Raw genomic sequence first — 21,572 nt, forward strand, 5'->3', positions numbered from 1 at the left:
CTCCTTTTTGCTAACTTCTTTGCTTCCCTTTCCTGTTTTCTGTGTAGTAACAAAAATACTGCTGGGTGGTCTAACCTCCAGATATTTTTCCTATGTGACAGTACCAAGAAGTATTAAGCAAAACAATAACCCAAAACGAACTCCAGCTAGAAGGAATATAGACGTTTACAGCTTCAAGCATGTTTCAAATACAATACTAACTTGAGTGGTGCTATGACTTTTCCCAGCCATTTCACAGAAGTAAAGTTCTGTCGCAGGAGTTGTTTGGTCTGACGGAAAGTTTCCTGAAATATGGAAAAAATAGGCTACAGGGGGAAGTAAAATTTATTTTTCTAGTCTGTGCTAGCAAACTAAGCTGGGCTAAGGCACGGGTTCACATGCCAGCCCTTAGTCATCCATGCTGTTGAACAATTAGCATGCTCGCAGGGGCAGTTCAGGCCTGCCAGAGAGTGCTTACCCAGACAGCACGGGGGTAGCACAGGCCAGGGGGAGGTAGTGCAAAAAATGAAAATTCAGCCCTCCCAGATGTAGGCTGGCTGAGTACCACTTGTCCTGAGTCAGAGACTAGGTTCTGGCTGATCTTATTTACTTGCACCTGTAGAGCCATGGAGCTCAAGAGGGGAAGAAAGAATGGAGATCTTTAGTGGGATCAAGAGTCTCTGACATGGTTGGGAATTTTGTTTACTGTCTGTTCCTTATAGATTAATTTAAAGTGACTTGACTACTTGTGCTCATTTTCTTTAAAGACTGCAAATGCCTGCCTATACCGAAAAGTCTAAATTATGATCTCTTGTTACTTGACTCCTTCATTATTAAAGGTGCCATGAATTAATGGTCAGGATAAGATATGTTGGCCTAAAAAGATTATGCTCTTTTTCCTACCAAAGCACCTGAATAAATATAGACAGATCCAGAATCAACATAAGTTATAAATGCTATATGATGTGACTCAGCAAAAGCAGAGATGTCTTCATCAGTAAACATTTTGATTTCAACTACTTTTTGTCTTTCATATAGATATAAGTGCCATTATTACCAAAGTCAGAAATTGGCTGCTTTTCCCTTCTTATTACTTATCATATTTTCAGATCAGTTCTGAGTAGCTGTAAAAATTATTCATATGTGAAAGTGCAGGTATGTTTATGCTACATTCCTGTTACTTTTATTCCATAGCACTTGCACACCGTAAGTATAGTTAGTATGCTACTTCTTTGCAATTCTTAGCCCATTATTTAAGTTCCGAAGTGAAACATTTCAAAGATGCTATAAATAATTTTCTGAAACTGAATATGAATGAAGATCGATTAAACACCGAGGCTTGGCATGGCCACCTCATTCTCTAAGCTCCCTTCTTCTGATTGCATTGTAATGTGAAACTATTAAGAAAATATTATAGGAAAGATCCTGTTTCTTTTTTTAAAAGGTATGTTATCTGAAACAAGATTTGATAATTAGGAAGTGCAGAATAGATTCAATTTAAAAGAAGTGGTGTTATATGTCTCTGACTACAGTTTTGCAACAGATCTAAGAGAACTAGCTAACCCCATGGAAATACATTGGGATCCTGAGCTCATGACCACCTTAATCTAACAGGCTAGGATCCTCAAGGCAGAAGAGAGGCCTGGAAGGAGTGAACTGTAATCCAGTTTTTATAGGTTTGTGTACTACAGTTATCTCTGTAATGTCTGAGTACTTTCCTGGAAGCTACTGCTTTTCTTTCTGTCAACTAGTAAGTAAGAAGAGTCTATCTTAAATGTAGGCCTAAATCTTGTTTTCCAAATGGTATAAAGATGGAATATTTTCAGCCCAGTGTACATAGAAGAGGGAAGAATACACTCTGTGACATCAGTGAATGCTGGACTTTCAATTGACATGCTTGGTATCTCATTTCGGTAACTGATACGAAATTCAAGTAAAGAAGAGAAGGTAGTAGCCATATGCACATCTACGGGCATGAGGCTTGGCAGCTTGTTATACCAGTACAGTTCTGAAAGAAATCCTCAGTAGCAAACTTAAAAGCAAGGCCAGAAAGTGCACTTCTTGTATTGTTGTCTTAGTGTGCTTAACTGTTGTTGTAAAGCAGATTGAGGAATCTAGATTCCTCGCGTACTTTTAGGTTGCAAAATTCATTTGATACCTTCTCCTGCTTTTGACACCAGATAGGGTCCAAAAACGGCTTCACCATCTGTGTTTGTGTTGGCCTGGTCTTTGCATATCTAGTGGGCAAGTCCCACAAGTATTTCTCTGTGACTTAAGAGTCTCAGCTGATGCATTTTTGCATGTCCCATTTTCTATTCACATGTCAAATGCACTGAAAGCTTTTAACATGCCCCAGGTATTTCCATCTCTTGTTTCAGGGAAGTATAAAATAGGATTGTTAAACTCTCCAGTGTATCTGTTGCTCTTGAGCATTCTTTGAACTTAATATTACTCAGAGTATTTATATATAAATATGTTCTAGAAATGTCTATGTCTTACATAGAATTTCAGCTTTTCTATCAATATATTGCATTTTAACAGGCACAACGTAAACTTTTCCTGGTGTCGTGGATTAAGCCCAGCCATAACTCAGAATCACGCAGTCTCTCTCACTCCCCCCCTTCCTCTCCCCACACTCCACCCCCACCCCCCCACCCCACCCACCCCCCCCCCCCCCCCGGTAAGGAGAATCAAAAGAATGTAACTCCCACGGGTTGAGATAAGAACAGTCCAGTAACTAAGGTATAACACAAAACCACTACTGCTGCCACCAATAATAATAATGATAAGGGGAATAACAAGGGAAGAGAATACAACCAATCACCACCCACTGACCAATGCCCAGCTTGACTGAGAATGGATCTAGACCTTCCAAGTAACTGACTCCAGTTTATACAGTGGGCATGACGTGCTGTGGTATGGAATACCTCTTTGGTTAGTTTGGGTCAGGTGTCCTGTCTCTGCCTCCTCCCCGGCAGAGCATGAGATTCACAAAGTCCTTGGTCAGACTAAACATTACCAAGCAGCAACTAAACCCATCGGTGTTATCAGAGCTGTTCCCAGGCTGAAAGTCAAAAAGTTACAGCACTGTACAAGCTACTAAGAAGGAGAAAAATGATTGCTACTGCTGAACCCAGGACACCTGGTCACAAAAATACTTTCTTTTGAAGTCTCTGGGACATGTTTAAAACCTAAGAAAATGTAGAATGCGTTTTTAATGATCAAAATACTCCTTAGTCCTAAAATGGACCATAAGTTTATTTCTTGCATATTGCAAGTTTCAAATCATAGAATCATAGAATAGTTGGGGTTGGAAAGGACCTTAAGGTCACCTAGTTCCAATCCCCCTGCCTCACACTAGACCATTTCGCCCAAGGCTCTGTCCAACCTGGCCTTGAACTCACAGCCAGGGATGGAGCATTCACAACTTCCTTGGGCAACCCATTCCAGTGCCTCACCAACTTCACAGTAAAGAACGTCTTCCTTATATCCAGTCTAAACTTTCCCTGTTTAAATTTTAACCCATTATCCCTTGTCTTTCCACTACAGTCCCCCAAAAAGTAAACTAGGCCAAATTACTCAACAAGGAAGTTGAAATGTAAATAAGAAACTTGCACTACCTTCCTGTATGCTTGAATATATTGAAAGTGGATATTTGTTTCTTGACATACTATTGAGTTCCCTCAGGTCAGCTTCACATTGATTTCTATGAAATCTAGAATTTAGATTTGCATGTGTATGCGCTGTAGACGCAAATAAGCAATATGTTTCTTTAGACAGTGTCAAGTAATTTTCCCAAGGCATGTAAAGAAGAAATGTCTTTCAAGGAAATTCCTGTTAAATAATAGCCTTTCTATGAATTTAATCTTCAAGAACTGGAACACTGTTGAATAGTACTATATTGTTATGGGCAAAAGATGTTGGGCTATTGAAGCAGTTTTAAAATGTAAATACAACTTTAATGTCTAGATCTCTCTGTCAAAGATATATGATTTGTGTTACAAAAATAAAAATAGATGTATCTTAGGTTTATAGGAAAAAAAGAAAAAAGAAAACCAAAATTGGAACCATATGTTTAGAACTAACTTATTACTACTTTCACAAATGGTTTGTTGTACAGCTTTTTCAGAATTATCCCAGATAAGTATTTTGTTGATGACAAGCTGGAATTAAATTAAGATAAGACACCCTTCATCATTAAAAAAATAAAGTAAAATAAACAAAAGTATCTTTCTGGCTAAAGGCTAATTGTCACCTTAAAGAATTTTTGGTTTAGGTTATTAAAGCATTCAATAATAATTGGCTGCCCTTGGGACACATTTGTTAATATTTTATTCCATGTAAACATCTGGATTCAATTTAGTTAAAGAACATTGTGAGTGAAAACTGGCCTCTCTCCAATGCACTGCAATAGGTGTCTGGAGGTTTGAATACTTTGCTTGCACCATTTTTCTGAGATAAAATTTACTACCAATCCAGCTAATTGAGACTTAGTAAAAGCCCTTTAATACCAAGTATCTTAAGAAAAAAAACAGAAAATAAAATTCAGGTTCATGTGCAGAATGCTGCTGCACTGTAATAACCATAGGATTTGTAATAAAGGTGTGCAAAAACATTCAGGAATCACTTTGCAAAGATATAGCAGTAAAAAAATATCTGATCCTGGGTAGTGGAGATTTCCACTCTGAATTGATTTTTATTGTTTGCCACTTGATGTCATAACAGAAATATGATAAACTGCTCTGCAATACTTTTGCAAGCTTCTAGTTTATTTCCTCCAAGAGTAAATTAATTTGTACCCTTATGACTGACTCAGAGAAGTACCAAGCTTCTCCCTTCGAGGTACTGAATACTACATGAAACAGCAACACTGTCATGGATCCATGAAGAAAATATCCCTTGATGATCATAATATTTATGTTTTTGTCTTTGAGCATTAGTAACCATGAAGAACATCAATACTGTTGATTAGTTAGTGAACAAATTTAATTCCTTAAATGTAGCTGTAACTTCAAAATGATGGGCCTTCTTGATTGAATTTAAGTTGCATGGTCAAGTCATGTTCATTTTGCCATTTATAAACAACATGGGAAGCTGTTGCCATATGTACTAAAAGCCTTTTGGGGAGTAAGAAGATAGGGAGAGGTCTAGTGGAACATAAGCACTACAGGCTGTATTAAGCGTCTCTGGCTTTGAGTATAAACCACCGCAGTCAATTTTCTATCCTGATGTCTTACAACTCTGTAGTCATTTGTGTCAAGAAAATCAACTAATTGTATTTCAATTCGTAAAATTATGATATGCCAATAACTTACAGATAATAAAGATTAATTTTGTAAAGTTTTTGACTGTGGAAAGTGTTAGCTAAGGTTTAATTAAGCACTGTTATGTTCTCATAAGCTATGCAGTTAGTATTATGCAGCTGTGTAGACTTAGACATGGCAGACTGGGCACAAATCTTGCATGCTCTATCCTACTTCCTCTATTTTGGGAGATTTCATTTTTGGGGCATGAATCAGTTGCCAAAACAGAAATGTCAACTGATCTAAGGTATTTCACTTCTACTCTGACTACCCATTCATAAGGGAACAGATAGCCTTTATGTTCTCTGTTATATCTAAATAGATTTTTCCAATAATTTGAAGCAGTATATAAATAATAATCATTCTAAATATTAAATGCTATAAGTGTGATCCTGACATCCTACACCTTAACCATGCTAGAATGCCAGAGGGATTCTTCAGAGCCAGCTGGTGAATCAGGCCAATTTCTGACACAGTTGCTAAGATGTGCTCTCTCTCTTTCACCAAAGAAGTTCCAGTGTTAGGAGGAAATGTAGCATATTTACTAACCGGCAGGAGAGAGAAAATATAAAAAACTTCAGAAATTGAACACTGAATACTAATGCAAAGGCTCCATATTATGTTTTTCATAGTATCTTAAAAAATTTTATGGTATAGCAATAAAGGTGTGCAGAACATAGATACTGGATACATTTTGTATGCATAAATTATGTGAATATCGCTTGTCATGGATCTTATCAGGGATTTTCTTTGAGACTTTGTTTACAAAAATAATCAGTGTCAATTTTTTTAAACACAGAAATACATTCACTTTTTGAGTGTCCTTTTGCAATTTTCCTTGGCTTGATAGAAAGCACAGCCATCAAAGGCCAATGAAAAGGTTGTTCTTGGCCTCCTTCCCAGATTGTAGTAGGTGAAGGTCCATGTGACATTGGTATCCACATCCCTGTAGGAGGATGTGGGTGTACACATGGACTGTGTAAACCATAATAAATCACTTGTTTCAAATATAGTTGATCTTTTTTCTTGGTGTCTGAATGATTGAAATTGTGCTGTATTTATTTTATCTCCTAAATGTTGTATTGAAAAGGAACAGATTCTTCCCTGCACATTTATTCCTTTGACTCTTTTGAATTAATTTCTGTATTTTTATTTCTAAGCCTTTTTCAGCTTATTCCGAGGTATAATGGACTAAGGTTCCAAAGTGGTGTGGTGAACTTGGCAAGACCAAAGAACCATTTCAACAGAACAGCGTCAAGAAGACAGATATCTGTGCACCCCACAGATATTTAGTTGAAAAATAAGAACAGGAAGGTTCAAACAGCGCATTCCTTCTCTATTAATAGCTCTCCTAAAAAAAAAAAAAAAAAGAAAAACAACAACAACAAAAAAACAACACTTTCCCTGCTCTCATTTTTGTTGTTTTTCTAGTTGGGTTGTTATGGAGTTTCAGGTTTTACAATGTCCTTCAGAAAGCTACTAATAATATTGGCACTGGTAATATTTCAGAGATAAAAGTAATTTCAAGTTTTATGCATAGATTGCATTTTTTTCCTCCTCATATTAAATTGCAGTGTGGGGCTTTTTTTCCTCCAAGTTATCTTAAAGCATTTCAGATGAAAGCCCTTTTCCCAATAAATTTCACATGATGGTATTATATAAGAGCTCCACCAATTGTATTGATCAGCAACCATAACAAAAGTCTGAAATACTGGCTATGCCACTAACATCTTATTTCCCAGAAGTTAAGGGTAGGAAATAACAATGTAAAGAATCACAAAATTTGAGCTGCAGAAAACAACGGCAACTGCTATAAGTGAGTTTTGAATGTGATAGGATGACTGGCAATACCACGGTAAATGAAAAAAATTACTCTTTTAGGGAGAAAGAAAAGCAGGAGAGCTGGTTGATGTTCTTGAACCACTACACATAACAGTGGAAGTGACAACATTTCTGATTATTTTCTCAAACATAAATGAAAGCAGAATAAATGGACAGAGATTCTTTATGAGTCAGATCACTTCCAGCTGTAGTCTTCCCTGTGTTTTGCAAAAGTACTTAAATTCATCTGTTCAGGGGCTTGCCCCAGTTATGCAAGTACTAGTTATGGAAAGACAACACTTTTGTTTACACTGGTATGACTTTCAACAAAGGTCAGATGATTCCATGAGAGCTGTAGGTTTTATGTGTACAGTTTACAGGAGGTCTCTAACTCATCACCGCTAACAAGAAGCCTCAGCTATTTGCAGGGGGCTGAAAATCTTACCCACTGGTGGTTAAACTCTTTGAAGAATCATACAAAACAAACATAAAGAATTGTGTTGCCTACAGACAGACTGAGGACCTAGCTGGATTAGCTCTCACTTCCTTCTCACTATATAAGCCACTGTCATTTTCAGGTTTTATGGAACTTCCTGATTCCAGCACTCTCCCCTGACAGTGAATAAAACAGTATTTAGCACATGATGTCTGAATACCTCAGTGTCTAATTTTAAATATGTTTTTCACTGCCATCTTTGTGTCTCTGTTTTCGCAGTAGCTTTTAAATGAGGTCAGAGATACTGTGCCTATAATGCAGGCTAATGTATCTGAGTAATCTAGTCAACAATTTCATAGGGGATTTAAGGTGTTCAATGCCCATTTTGTCTCCAGGTATCATTTGGTTTAAAATAAACCCAAACCTGTTTGAAAGCTATGTTATTAGCTGAGTGCACATTTCAGCAGGCTCCTGATTTATTTATTGCACGTGACCTGGCTGTTTGAGCTATGGAGCTCTGAGTGCTTCAGGAAACCAACTGGAGAAAACGTAAGGCATTCTGCTAGTATTAGACAGATGCAGGTGCAGTATTACACAGGGAGCTATGCAGTGTTTTCTTGGAAGGAAGCAGTGCTTGCCCCAGCACACGAGCCCACTTGAGGCCAGTGCCTTGCCTCTGCTCCCTCCATTTGCACATGCCCCACTGGAACCATGCTTTGCATGAGATATGCTATGAGCAAACGAAAGTTTGTTTTGTTTGTCTTTTATCAATATTAACCAAGAGAAGGCTGATGTTTACACCACCTAGTTTTTTTGTTGTTTGTTGTTTTTTTTTAAGCACAGAATCTTTTATTATCCTCTCATGGCATTTTTGAGGTGATGTAATCCCTGTGCTGTTGGTTTTCTATATATGACCAGCACTTTAAAAAAATCATTCTTTCTAAAAATGGGACAAGGTGTCACTTTAAGATCTTTGCAAGATCTGTATTTTGGGGGTTTAAATTTAGAAACCTGTTCTGTCATTAAAAAAAATAAAAAATAAAAATGTTGCTTTTCATCAGATTTCCCTCTGGCTCCGAGGAGTCAATCTCAATGTAGCAGACACTGCATTGCTATTTCCTTTTTAAATCTAGGACAGCAAAGCTATGACACTATTCAAAGTCCCAACGTCCTTGTTAATATTTCTTTGTGCTGTGAGTGAAGGTAAAGCTTACGCAGGAAGTGTCCTAGTTTCCAGTTCCTAATTCCAGCAGAAAAAGTTCAGAAAACAGAAGTTTGGCAAGCCTTTTATATTTATATATATTAAGTCATGTACCTTGTAGTGTGTAAAAGCTTTGTGAAAGATGGAGGGGATAAAATGCAAAAGTATGACGGTTTATTATCCACTTGTAAAACATTCTACTGCTAGTTTGGAAAGAATTTCAAAGCTTTCACAGTCATTTAACTCAGATGTATCTGTTTGGTACATGAGTGGCAGTAACCTTTTAATGGCTCTCCAGTACCAGAAAGACATTGAACATACTACAGTTAATTCAGCAAAAAGCCTCTAAGAAAACCGAGGGTTTGAAGTACATGATACTCAAGGACAGGCTGAGAGAACTGAGTTGTTTGAACCTCAAGAAGAGAAGATGAGGGGGAAACCTTACTGCTCTCTGCATTTATTTAATGAAAATGTAGAGAAAAGATAGAGGGTGATTCTTCCCAGGGAGTGTGCAGCTACAGATGAGAGACCATGAATGCAAACTGGAACACAGGAAATTACAATTATATGATCTTTAAGGTCCTTATAACCCACACTATTCTACGATTCCATGAAGAAAATTGCTTTCACTGTGAGGATGATCAAACACTGCAACAGATGACTAGAGAAGTCATGGGATCTTTGTCCTTGAAGCTCTGTTCCACCAGATCTACTTGTACTTGTTTTAAGCAGGGGACTGAACCGAAGTTCTGTGTTTCTATGACTGAGGAAAGCCACTACATTTGATGCCGGTTTTGCCACAAGAATAGGAAAGTATATTTTTCATATAAAAAGCTTAATTATTTTTGTAGTTTCTCTACAAATGTCTGACTCCAGATGTACCCACTATGGGTAGTATTTCCTTGTCCTCTTCCTTCTCTGTACTCATGCAGCATTAGTAGAAATTGAACAAATAATACATGAACAAACAGGCTAATACCATAATGCTTGTGCAGAGGATTTGAGCTGGCCAGTACAGCATGCAAAACCCCTATCTGTGTGTGGCATAAAGTGCATGGTGAAGAACACTGGGGTCTTAATGGCAATGTTTTGAATTCAGCAGAGGAAAGCACCACTGAGATTTTAACCACTGATGATAGGAATGTGTACCTCACCCGGAAATTCTTCTCTCAGCTGTTTCATATTACCCAATTAAAGTTTCTCACAAATACAAATATGCACATACACACTTTTTTCCTGACTTTAATCTCAACAATGTTTTTAGCTGCTGCTGCTGTAACAGTGACCTAATTAAAAAAAAATTAAAGTGAATACAAAGGAAATAAAATCTGACATTCTGATCCCTGTGCTCCTGGTTTTATTCATGTCTGGTCAAAACCAGATACCAGATACTACTGATGTGAGAAGTAAAACTGGGATAATGTTAGTCCTTTCCCACTGACTGCAGTTTCTACTATGTTTACAACTCAAGTTAGAGGCAAAAAGTTTTGCAAGAATCTATATGCTTATAGGTATTGCTGTATGAAATTAAAGATTAATAGTTCTTACTTTCTTCCCATAAATCACGCCTTTTAACTCTTTTCCAATATAATAATTTTCTCTGCCTTTTCTACCACTTAGCAGTACGGAAGGTTTTGGACAGTATCTGCAAACCTTCTGGAAAACCAGCAGATCTTACAGAAATGTTTCTACTGAAAACTGGAAGTATAAAATGTTCAATAAGACTCTAAGTATCACCTACAAAAAGGTATATATAATTGCCATGTATCTAAAATTGCCACCCATTCCCCAAACAACAGGTAATGTTGTAATGAATATCAGTGGTACATTTGAAGAGGGAAATTTTCAGCTCAGAAATTCTTTTTATTTATTTATTTTATTAGATTGGGATAACATTTTCAAAACTGTTTTACTAATACAAGTACTAAATCTGGAAGCAGAAACCAAGTAATTGGCAGCTGTTAAAAATATTTGAAGAAAACTGAGTGGCTTTTGGAAGTTTGTCTGTGCCTAGTGGAGACATTTTTATTACAGGTCAAGTGCTGTTTTCCTGCATGTTCACTGACCTTGGTAGGACTGCAAGGGTGTTACTGAATACTTCAGGAGATTATTTTATTGCATATTGATGTGATCTCTAATTGCTGTATATATGAAAGGTTAGAATCCAACGTCTGTACTGTGATTATACTCTGTCCTTATCTATGTAACTTAGTAAGTTAATATGGGGGTAGAAACAGGAGAAGGGATACCTACTACACTTGTTTCAGAGTATACCATGTATTTAGAAGACAGCAATGCTATTAAAAATGAAAGTACAAGAAAAAGAGCAGAATGCCTGCCTTTGAAGCAATAGTATATGGAATGCTGAGTTTTTGGTTTTCAAAACTAATGTCTGCTAGAATACTAGCAGTGGGGGAAAAAAGAAATGCAGCTTATTGGGTAGTTTCTGGAGAGTTGTCTTTCCCCAGTACACTTTCAAAATAGAGATGAAAATATTGCTGAGTCCCACAAACCAAATACATCTCTATGCAATCCTACTAAATCACAGAATTGCATCATGATATAGTCATCCCTGCAATTTGGACTACATAACATTGAGTTCAAGGTGCTCATATATCGGGGAATAGATATGTGACCCTTGAAAGATACTGGCATGTCAGCGAGTTTGCTTCAGGCTCACAAGTTGACGTGGAACAATATTTGGAAGGCCTTCCTTTGGAAAACTCCCTCCTGCGCATGGGAGTTCAAGAGGAAATATTAATAAATACATGTATTAGAGAGGCATATTCTGCTGTTCTGCAAAATGAGAAATAAAGGGAGATCTATCAGTTGCTAAGAAAGCATGTTTGGAGTGACTTCACTTTTGATGTTTTTATTTCTGCACATACTAGGATATTAATTCTAGATACCTTGTCAAAGTTATACACATGCGCATTAGAAATCATATGCTACTACAGAGGCTAATAATAGTATATAACTATGCAATGTTACATTCCCCTTAGTATATATTTTTATGCATTGTTACATTGCACATTAGACATCATATAAATAACCCTTCTTTTAACCAAACTTTACTCATGTTCCTTGGATCATATGCTGAGGAGAAATAATAAATAATAATTGTGGCTAAAATAATAATTGTAAAGTTCTGAAGGCAAAATGTACAGAGCAGAATCTATTCAGACAAGAGGGTAAGTGGGATTGACAGAGCTTTTGCTGTGATTTGGGATAGAATTTATGTTAAAGCATGATGCAGCTTGAGTTAATGGCCATGCTCACTAAAGAGTGATCTCAATGCCCAGATTACCTCTGTTACTACATAATAACGTTACTACACAATGTAGCTGGTGAACAAAGTTGCAGATGGAGAATGAAGCTGCTAAGCCACTGGCCATCATATTTGAGAAATCATGGCAGTCAGGTGAAGTTCCCGACAACTGGATAAAGGGAAATATAACCCCCATTTTCAAGAAGGGGAAAATGGGTGACCCAGGGAATAACACACCAGTTTCACCTCTGTGCCTGGCAAAATCTTGGAGCAGATTCTCCTGGAAGGCATGCTAACGCACATGAAAATCAACAAGGTGCTTGGTGACAGCCAGCGTGGCTTCACTAAGGGGAAATCCTGCCTGACCAATTTGGTGGCCTTCTATGATGGGGCTACAGAACTGATGGACAGGGGTAGAGCAGTTGATGTCATCTACCTGGACTTGTGTAAAGCGTTCGACACTGTCCTACATGACATCCTTGTCTCTAAATTGGAAAGACATCAATTTGATGGATGGACCACTCAGTGGATAAAGAACTGGCTGGATGGCCGCACACAAAGAGTTGTGGTCAATGGCTCAATGTCCGGCTGGAGACCAGTAACAAGTGGTGTCCCTCAGGGATCAGTGTTGGGACCGGTCTTGTTCAACATCTTCATCGCTGACATGGACAGTGGGATTGAGTGCGCCCTCAGCAAGTTTGCCGATGACACCAAGCTGTGTGGTTTGGTTGATGGAGGGAAGGAATGCCATCCAGAGGGACCTTGACGTGCTTGTGAGGTGGGCTGATGCCAACCTCATGAAGTTTAACCATGACAAGTGCAAGGTCCTACACCTGGGTAGGAGCAATCCCAGGCACAGCTACAGGCTGAGCAGAGAAGAGATTCAGAGCAGCCCTGCGGAGAAGGACTTGGGGGTGTTGGTCGATGAGAAACTGAACATGAGCCAGCTTCAGTGTGCGCTCACAGCCCAGAAAGCCAACTGTATCCTGGGCTGCATCAAAAGGAGCGTGACCAGCAGGTCGAAGGAGATGATCCTGCCCCTCCACTCTGCTCTTGTGAGACCTCACTTGGAGTATTGTGGGCAGTTCTGGTGTCCTCAACATAAAAAGGGCACGAAAGTCTTGGAACAAGCCTAGAGGAGGGCCACAGGGACTGGAGCACCTCCTGTAAAGTTGGGGCTGTTCAGGCCAGAGAAGGGTAGGCTGCGTGGAGACCTCATAGCAGCCTTCCAGTATCTGAAGGGGGCCTATAGGGATGCTGGGGAGGGACTCTTCATTAGAGACTGTAGTGACAGGACAAGGGGTAAGAGGTTAAAACTTAAACAGGGGAAGTTTAGATTGGATATAAAGAGGAAATTCTTTTCTGTTAGGGTTATGAGGCACTGGAATGGGTTGCCCAAGGAGGCTGTGAATGCTCCATCCCTGGCGGTGTTCAAGGCCAGGTTGGAAGAATCCTTGGGTGAGATGGTTTAGTTTGAGGTGTCCCTGCCCATGGGAGGGTGGTTGGAACTAGGTGATCTTAAGGTCCTTTCCAACCCTAGCTGTTCTATGATTCTATGTTCCTCTTGAAAGGAAAGAGGAAGAAGAAAGTACATATGGTTCCACCATCTATTAATGAGCTAATTTCTTAGAATTGACCAACCAATGGCAGGGACTTCTGCTCTGTGTGACCTTTCTCTGATACATAACACTGTAATTGCAACTTCCTGTGCAAACTTCTATCCCTGTGCATCAACGTATCATTGCTGTATGTGTGAATGGGCTTTGACCTACCCATGCTTTGCATACTGACTTTTTTCACAAGCTGACTAGAAAGAAATAAAAATTGGCTGGTGTATTCAGTTCTTCTGGTGCCTTCCATGGGTCAAGACAAGTTTAACTGCTGTTGCATGCTAAGCTCAGGTTCTGTGAAGGGGCTGTAATGCCAGCAAGGAAAGAAACAATGGTTGAAAACATTCAGCAACAATTAAAGCACAGCTCATTTATGCATTTCAAGATAAATTAAAGGTATTTTGACATCATCTGGAGGTCCTCTTAGGAGCTCCTAGAATCTCTGCAAAATAAATCTAAGTAAACTTTAGGCTTTAAGCTTTCTCTGCAGTGGGCTGTAGAAGTGTAGCATGTTAAAGATAGCAGGCGTTTTCATAGTTCTCCCTTATTTTTATCCTGTGCGTATCACATTATACAGCTGTCTGTAGCTAGTGATACAAACAGAATATATTGAATATATTAAGTATTTTATGTGAACATATTCTATCTCATTGCTAACGTTTAACATATTGTTTTCATACTTGCTAGAAAGCACTTAATACTAACTTAATATGCAGATTTCTAAATATTATTGCTGTTCTTAAATCCTGATTCATACTACAATGGTGTAATAATCTAGATTAGATACTAACTGCTTGGCTTTCCAGCCAAAATAGTTTTATGAGATTCTATACTCTCTCAGCTGCTGTTGAAGTTGTCAGCTTTCACACCACTGCGCAGTTTATACCAAAGGATTGAAGGTAGTCATGTCTGAGGTTTGGGGGCCTTTTGTATATTTGTATTTGTGACAGTAAGTGTTCAGATGCCACAAGTGCTCAAATTCCAGACAGCTGGATTTGATTGGTTTCACTGCTCACAGAGTGAATGTCTGTTAGTAGTTATGTTTTCTTCTCATATCAAGAAAATACCTACTCTAAACACAGTTTAACAAGTGTGGAAGTATAGCAAATATAACTTTCAAAATTACTATATAACAGTCCTTTCTAATGGACCAAGCCTTGCCAGGACTAAATCTTCACAAATGACATAACCTTTGCTAATGAGGCTTCAAAAATATCTAGCCAAATAATAGTGAATAATCTGAGGTAGCTAACAGTTCGTTATGGTGTGAAGAAGCTTGACGGAGTGCAAATGGGAAGCAAAAAAGAGAGGCAACATTTCCAGAAAATGTGAAGTGATGACATTGTTTTCTATTGTGGATTTGACTCAGAAGACTGGAACTTGACTTCTGGCCTTCACGTTCAACACTTGTTGGCAGCATATTGCTTGTGTAAATAAATCTGTTTAGTTCTTTTGTTCTGGTTACTTTCCCAGATCATGTCAAAGTACATGAAACACATGCTAAAAGGAAAATACCTTTAATCTTAATGATAACAGTAAAAACTGCTTTAAATATTCTTCAGTCTGACATATATAAAATGAAGGAATATGCATTTGATATGACTATATTTAAGCAAACAGTACTTTCTGTGGGAATTAATGGGAAATGTTATCTGTATCAAAACACAGATGAATATTTCTGTTTTATATAATGTTACAAGATTAGATGTCTTGCATGGTGTACTTGAATCCATCCTGCCTTATGTTTTGAACTCTTGGCACCCTATTCCCCCTTGCAAAAAAAAATCCTGGAAAAATACAGAAGAATATAAGTTGTATTTTGGGAGAAAATTAGAATTATGAGATGTGATTCCAAGTATCTAATGACAGAGGGGCAGATTAAGTTCACTTGTAGGCATTTTCTTGCACTACAAATTGTTACACAAACATTGGTATTCTCTTAAATTTTCCCTATAGAGGCAACATATTAATTACAGGATGTGAGCATGTTCACTTGTAACTTGACTGATGACAGAGAGAGGGAGAAGAAATGGTGATTCTAACATCAATTTAAAGTGTTAAAATAAGATAATAACAAGTAATATAATGCTTACAAGGTCTTGATGGATACTGCCTCCACATTCCCTTCAAGCTTAAGCGGGTTCCTTTTGTTCCTTACATTCAAACTCTTGTCTTACACTTGAAGATATACGTTATGGCCATCGTGTGTGGGAGGAATTTATTAACATGACAAACGTGTTCTCTGAAACATCACAGAGTTGTTACCCAAGAAATTACCAATTTGTATTGTGAGCTGTTCCATTCATGGGGGCTGCAAGCACAGTGTAGCTAGAAAACTCTGGATCTGTTAAACTGAAGACCACTATTCAACAGAGTTGGGAAGTGATTACATTTATCATTATCTCAGCTTCCCATGTAAGCTACAGGAAAACATTCCTTTCATCCCTCATGATTAATTTACAGATGTGCAATATATTTTACCTCTCAAAAAAAAAAGCAGAGTTTGAAGTAACAAAATTATTTCAGATTTTACTGTGGATGAAATTAGACTGTGGTCACCGCAAAGGAGACCCCATTCAGGTTATATGAAGTCCAGAACCTCATTTGATCATTTGTAAGTTCTTCAACTGTATTTTTAAGAAAAGTATTATCCTCCCATTTAAATTCTGCTCTAGGCATGGGATGCAGACACAACCACTGTTCTCTATTTCTCAAGTGATGAACCTAATGCAAAGTTGCACCACTCTGAACAGAAGTCTTCAGACTATAGACAAAGCCTATATGGTCTTTCCTGTACAAGGTCTTGCTCTAGCTTAGAAAGTCCCTTCTTACTCTGTAAACTCTTATGCTCTATTCTCCAAACTGGAATTTGCCTGCAAAATCCCTAAATAAAGGTTAGTAGGGTAAAAAAAAAATAAAAATCTCTACATTCAGGTTAATGAATATTGATGATGATTTTAATTTCCTTCTGCGCATATCCAAATATGCAGATTTTGGATACAAGGAAGAAGTTCTTTACTGTGAGGGTGGTGAGGCACTGGAATGGGTCGCCCAGGGAAGTTGTGAATGCTCCATCCCTGGCAGTGTTCAAGGCCAGGTTGGACGAAGCCTTGCGTGAGATGGTTTAGTGTCAGGTGTCCCTGCCCATGGCAGGGGGGTTGGAACTTGATGATCTTAAGGTCCTTTCCAAAACTAACCATTCTGTGATTCTACATACATGTTGATGGTCCCTTCTGTTTCTTCACAAGTTCTCCTCATTTCCCCTTTATCTAGTCAGGCTTTTCAGAAATATGTAGAGGAAAAGAGAAGTAAAATTATGAGAGCTTTAAGACATATTATTCCACTTCTTATCTTTTACAAAATTCCTGTAGAGAATTAAGGGTATGTGCACAGTTCATAAATTAAATTAAAGGTAGCCATCTCTTTTGAGTTGAGAGAGTCAAATACTTGAGCAATTAGTCTGCCTGTTAAGTTCAAATTGCTAAAGCCATGGAGATTCTAACACAGGCTTTGTTAGAAATTCTCCTGGAAATGGAAAATGTTTAAAGCAGTTCTCTTACTCATGTTTTCAGTAAAGGAATATAATAAAAAAGAACTTTTCCTGAGGACTATCAAAAAGTAACAGGGGAGTTCTCTGAAGATCTGATGGCTGACAAATTGCATCTGTGCTGATGGAGATCAAACAGGGTTAATGCCCCAAACTACTGATGTAAATTATAAAATAGCTTAACACTTTCAGCCCTTCTCTACCAGCAATTGAAACCTGGGGGAATTATGCCTCAGACTATGTTGGCAGATATGTACAGAAGAATTATGACAGCAGTTTCCATTCTATCCATGTAACTGCAAATAGGATGTACCCATACAGCTTTTTCTTTACCACTGCACCATCACCACTGAGACAGAATACTAATTTTAAATGCAATGGATGAATTAGCCTGGGAGATCCATTTGGCTACAGCTCAGCTATTCATTCTTGCCCCCAGATCTTACTGCATATCTGTTGCAGAAAGATATTTTACTGTCTAATGGTTCCCATAGCACGAATGGGGTACAAATGGTTTCAGCCATTCGCACAATTCTAATACTGTGGGAATTTCAAGGCCTTTATAAACCAGAATCAGTCCTGTGTATGCTCATAACGTAACTGTTATTCAGAAGCATAAACATATGGAGATCAGCTTCTTTGGAAGATGAAACTCAAGGTAGGCTTTCAGCTGACAGGAAAGGCCAAATGCAGTTTCTTCATGAGGTCAGAGATATAACAAAAGAAATAACCTAACCTTTTTCCAAACCAGAGAGAGGTCTCTAAGGTGGATCTCTCCTAATGAAGGTCTTACACCAAGCATGAAAATTACTCCTTACAGCCAGCAGAGGAATACAGTGAAAGGCAGCAGATGTTCTTCTGTGCCTTGGGTTATAAAATAACAAAAGAGAAATTGTAGTACCCTGTCCTGGGTTCAGCTGTAGCAGTTATTTTTCTCCTTCTTAGTAACTGGTGCAAGGCTATGTTTTCGACTTTAGTCTGGGAACAACGCTGATAATACACCAATGTTTTCAATTGCTGCTAAGTAATGTTTGATCAAGGACTTTTCAGTCTCAAGCTCTGCCAGGGATGAGAGGCACAAGAAGCCGGGAGGGAGCAGAGATAGGACACCTGGCCCAAACTAGCTAAAGGGGTATTCCAAAGCACAGCATGTCATGCCCAATATATAAACTGGGGGGGAGTTACTGGGAAGGCCTGCGTCAGGCTGGGTATCAGTCTACGGGCGGTGATCAAATGTATTGTGCAACATTTGTGGTTTTTGTTTTCTTTTTCCTTTCCCCTTTTAGCTTTATATTCTTTCCCCTTGCTATTTCCCTTATCGTTATTATTATTGATGGTAGCAGTAGTGATTTTGTATTATACTTTAGTTACTGGACTGTTCTTATCTCAACCTGTGGGATTTACAGAAACCTTGGGAAACAGAAGCCTTGTCTTCTTAAAAAACAGTGGAGAAAATCAGTAAGGCTTCTCTGTAAGTAATGTTATATGGCTGATGTGGGCATCTCATTAAAAATGGAGTGTGTGTAAGTGAATCTGTGTGTAAGCCAGTGGTGATGCCAGGGGATTCTTCTGTTTAAACAGGTAGCTGGTGAATACAAAATGCTTTCCAAAACCACACTGTGATGATTGATTCTTAGTACCATAATTCACTACTTCTCAACAAATACAGTACATCAGTGGGGGGGTAGAGGAGGATAGGGAAGGAGAGAAAGAGAAAAAAGCTGTGTTTCTAAGATCCTGTATCTGTGCTTCGTAGCAAATGAATGTATCCTGATACTTCTCTCTGTTGATGTCTGTGTTGCTAAAACATTTTTTCTTCTAGACAGTAACTTTGAGAATATGATCCCTTTCTGGGGTCATATGCTTCTGGTTTCTATACAGCATCAAGCAAACCAACAACCCCCTTCCTAGATCCATTCACAGCCTCTCTGTTAATGTCTGTCACCTCTGAACGGTACTGAATGGTTAAAACGTTCCTCCAATAACCTAAACACAGTAGGATCCACGACTTTTTAGTTAATTACTCAACAAAAATACGCACATTTTTCTATGCCACTTCTCATGCTTTGGGAGAAGGTTTTGCACAACAGCAAAACTCTGCTATTTTCATTCAAATTCTAGTAAACATTTTGTCCCCTTTTTTATGGCCATGCCTACAAAACAGAGGATAAATATCAGGATGTCAACATACTGTACCTACTTCCTATATTGCTAGCTTTTATTGTCTTGTCACTCTCTTTTGTTCATGTTCTCCCATCTTATACAAAAGTCTCTGGAGTAGGAAGTGCCTTTTTAACTTTATGTTTATTGAACAACTGGCATTCTGAAGCCCTGGCATATGAAAAGGATTTACAGGTATGGGTGCATTTAATAAAAGAAACATTACCTGTGTAACTTAGCCTGGTGTGAAATTGGACTTATTACTATTAAGGCTATGTAAAGGGACCTATGATCAATCAAAGATTTCTGAAAATCCAATTGACATGTATTTGTATTTTTACCTAACATACTTTAGTATCATGTAATCTGAAGAGGTGGCCAGCTGCAGTTTGAATAGAAAAAAGAATTAAATTCAGTCTTCCATCACAGAAACTGAAACAACTGCTCAGTGTTGGCTGTGCATGGATACGTTAGCCAGTGGGCTTGCACGGAGGTATCGTGTGACATCACAATGATAAGCTGTCTGTTAGCATTCTAATATTCTGGTTGTTCAGGAGAATTGCTGGATTCTGCTGCACCAGAAGTGCTGGATTTTTCCCAGTCCTCTTGTAGGTAGTGCAAATATAGCGTATCAAATACACCAGGTGTCTTTGTGTGCACACATGAAGACAAACTGGGGAAGTGCAGTGACTAGTCTATCTTCTACCAGGACTCAGAGAATCTCCTCTTAGGAAGAGACACACAGGATTTCAGGTACTAGCTTGCTTTTCTTGTTCATTGTCTGAATTCAGGGTATCCTAGAATATGGAAGACTGGTACTGTTTGTATCAAATATGTACAAAAGAAGACATATTAGGTTATTCCCAGATTATGCTTTGTTTAGGTGAATCTTGGTAGACTACTAACACAGTATAATGCATACATTATTCATAGTTTATGTTGTAGCTAATATAATCATTTTGGTGTCAAAAATAACATCTGTTGGCTCTTCAAAACAGTAAATGATATTTTTCAATTAGCCTTGTAACTTGTCCAAATGGGTAATATCATGTAGTTATAGCACCTGGGCTAAGCTAATGCATTCAGCAACTGATCTGAAAGGCAGAGAAGGCTGCATTTCTTAGTCTACTTGCTGAAATTAGTTAGTTTTATAGTGCTTTAACATTCTTAAATCAGATCACAATATTTACATCTCAGTATAATTACAACTGCAGTCAAAACTTGAAGTAAAAGCATGATAAACTGGAAATATCTTGGCAAAGTGTCTTGCTTAGACCAAGAGTTTTAGGGGCAAGATTCACTTTTTGCTTGCTTTTTAACTCCATCAGCACAAGAGACCGCAATTTATAATCTTTTTGCTCAATTTGTATTGATAATCTATAGAGGTGTATCTCCTTTCTTGGATATGGTGTTTTCACCATCCTTTTTGGGGGAGAGTATTTTAAATATGGTTACAGGTTTGACACATGCAAGCTTAGGCTGCTGAGACCACATATTTAGCCATACTGACCTAAATAGGTATTCCCCCACCACCCAATTCTTATTTGTGCTGGTTGTCAGTTTGTGCTGTAAAAAATACTGTTGGAAAAAGTTTTGCATAGTAGAAGGATTTTGCTGTGGTTTCATTAAGGGTTATAACAAAGTTACAAACTAGAAAACTACAAAGACAAATTTTAAAATAGTTTGAGGATTTATGATGAGCATGTACACACTTCAGAAGGCTTCTGGCACTAATAAGCCCCAGTGTCTATCCTCTAACTAGATCAAATTCATTTCCACTAGAACTCAGCAGATGCAGAAGCCATGGGTTGTTTTTCATTCCCAAGGGGTACTTTCTCCTTGATAGAAACTCCAGATACCCTTTTGCTTTTCACCATCTAATTATTAGACAGCAATCAGGAAGGTGACAATAAAATTGGGAGCTTATAGTAAACACCAGTCAAAAAGGAGGAAAAAGTTAAAATACCCACGGCTTAAAGCAGTTTCTTAATGCATGTCCTTCCTAAGGAGAAAAATGAAATATGCAACCCTGGAAAACAACACACAGTTTGAAAAGTTGAAGCTGAATAGTGGAATAGAACTTTTCAAGAGAGAGCAGTGATTGTAAAAGGGAACTAAATCGTCAAAATGAAAATGGAAATGAGAAGGGGATGGCAGATTTAGTAGTTGGAATCAAGACATTCTTTCCTGTTTTCCAGGAATACACTGAAATTTATCACTGCCTCAAAAAAAACCTTCACAACAACA

General features: G+C 38.1%; 1 long non-coding RNA gene across 1 annotated transcript; it reads right to left on the reverse strand.

Moving 5' to 3' along the window:
* Positions 1-4,991: 4,991 nt before the first annotated feature.
* On the reverse strand, positions 4,992-19,770 carry LOC134156647 (uncharacterized). Its single transcript, XR_009962007.1, has 3 exons — positions 19,552-19,770; positions 13,800-13,923; positions 4,992-6,228 (listed from the first exon to the last, which is right to left on the reverse strand). It is a non-coding gene; the product is annotated as an uncharacterized LOC134156647 (long non-coding RNA).
* Between the last annotated feature and the right edge of the window lie 1,802 nt (positions 19,771-21,572).

The sequence above is a fragment of the Pezoporus occidentalis genome, unplaced genomic scaffold, assembly GCF_034315485.1.
Source record: "Pezoporus occidentalis ecotype Australia unplaced genomic scaffold, CSIRO_AGI_Poc_V1 ctg89, whole genome shotgun sequence".
Classification (NCBI taxonomy): Eukaryota; Metazoa; Chordata; class Aves; order Psittaciformes; family Psittacidae; genus Pezoporus; species Pezoporus occidentalis.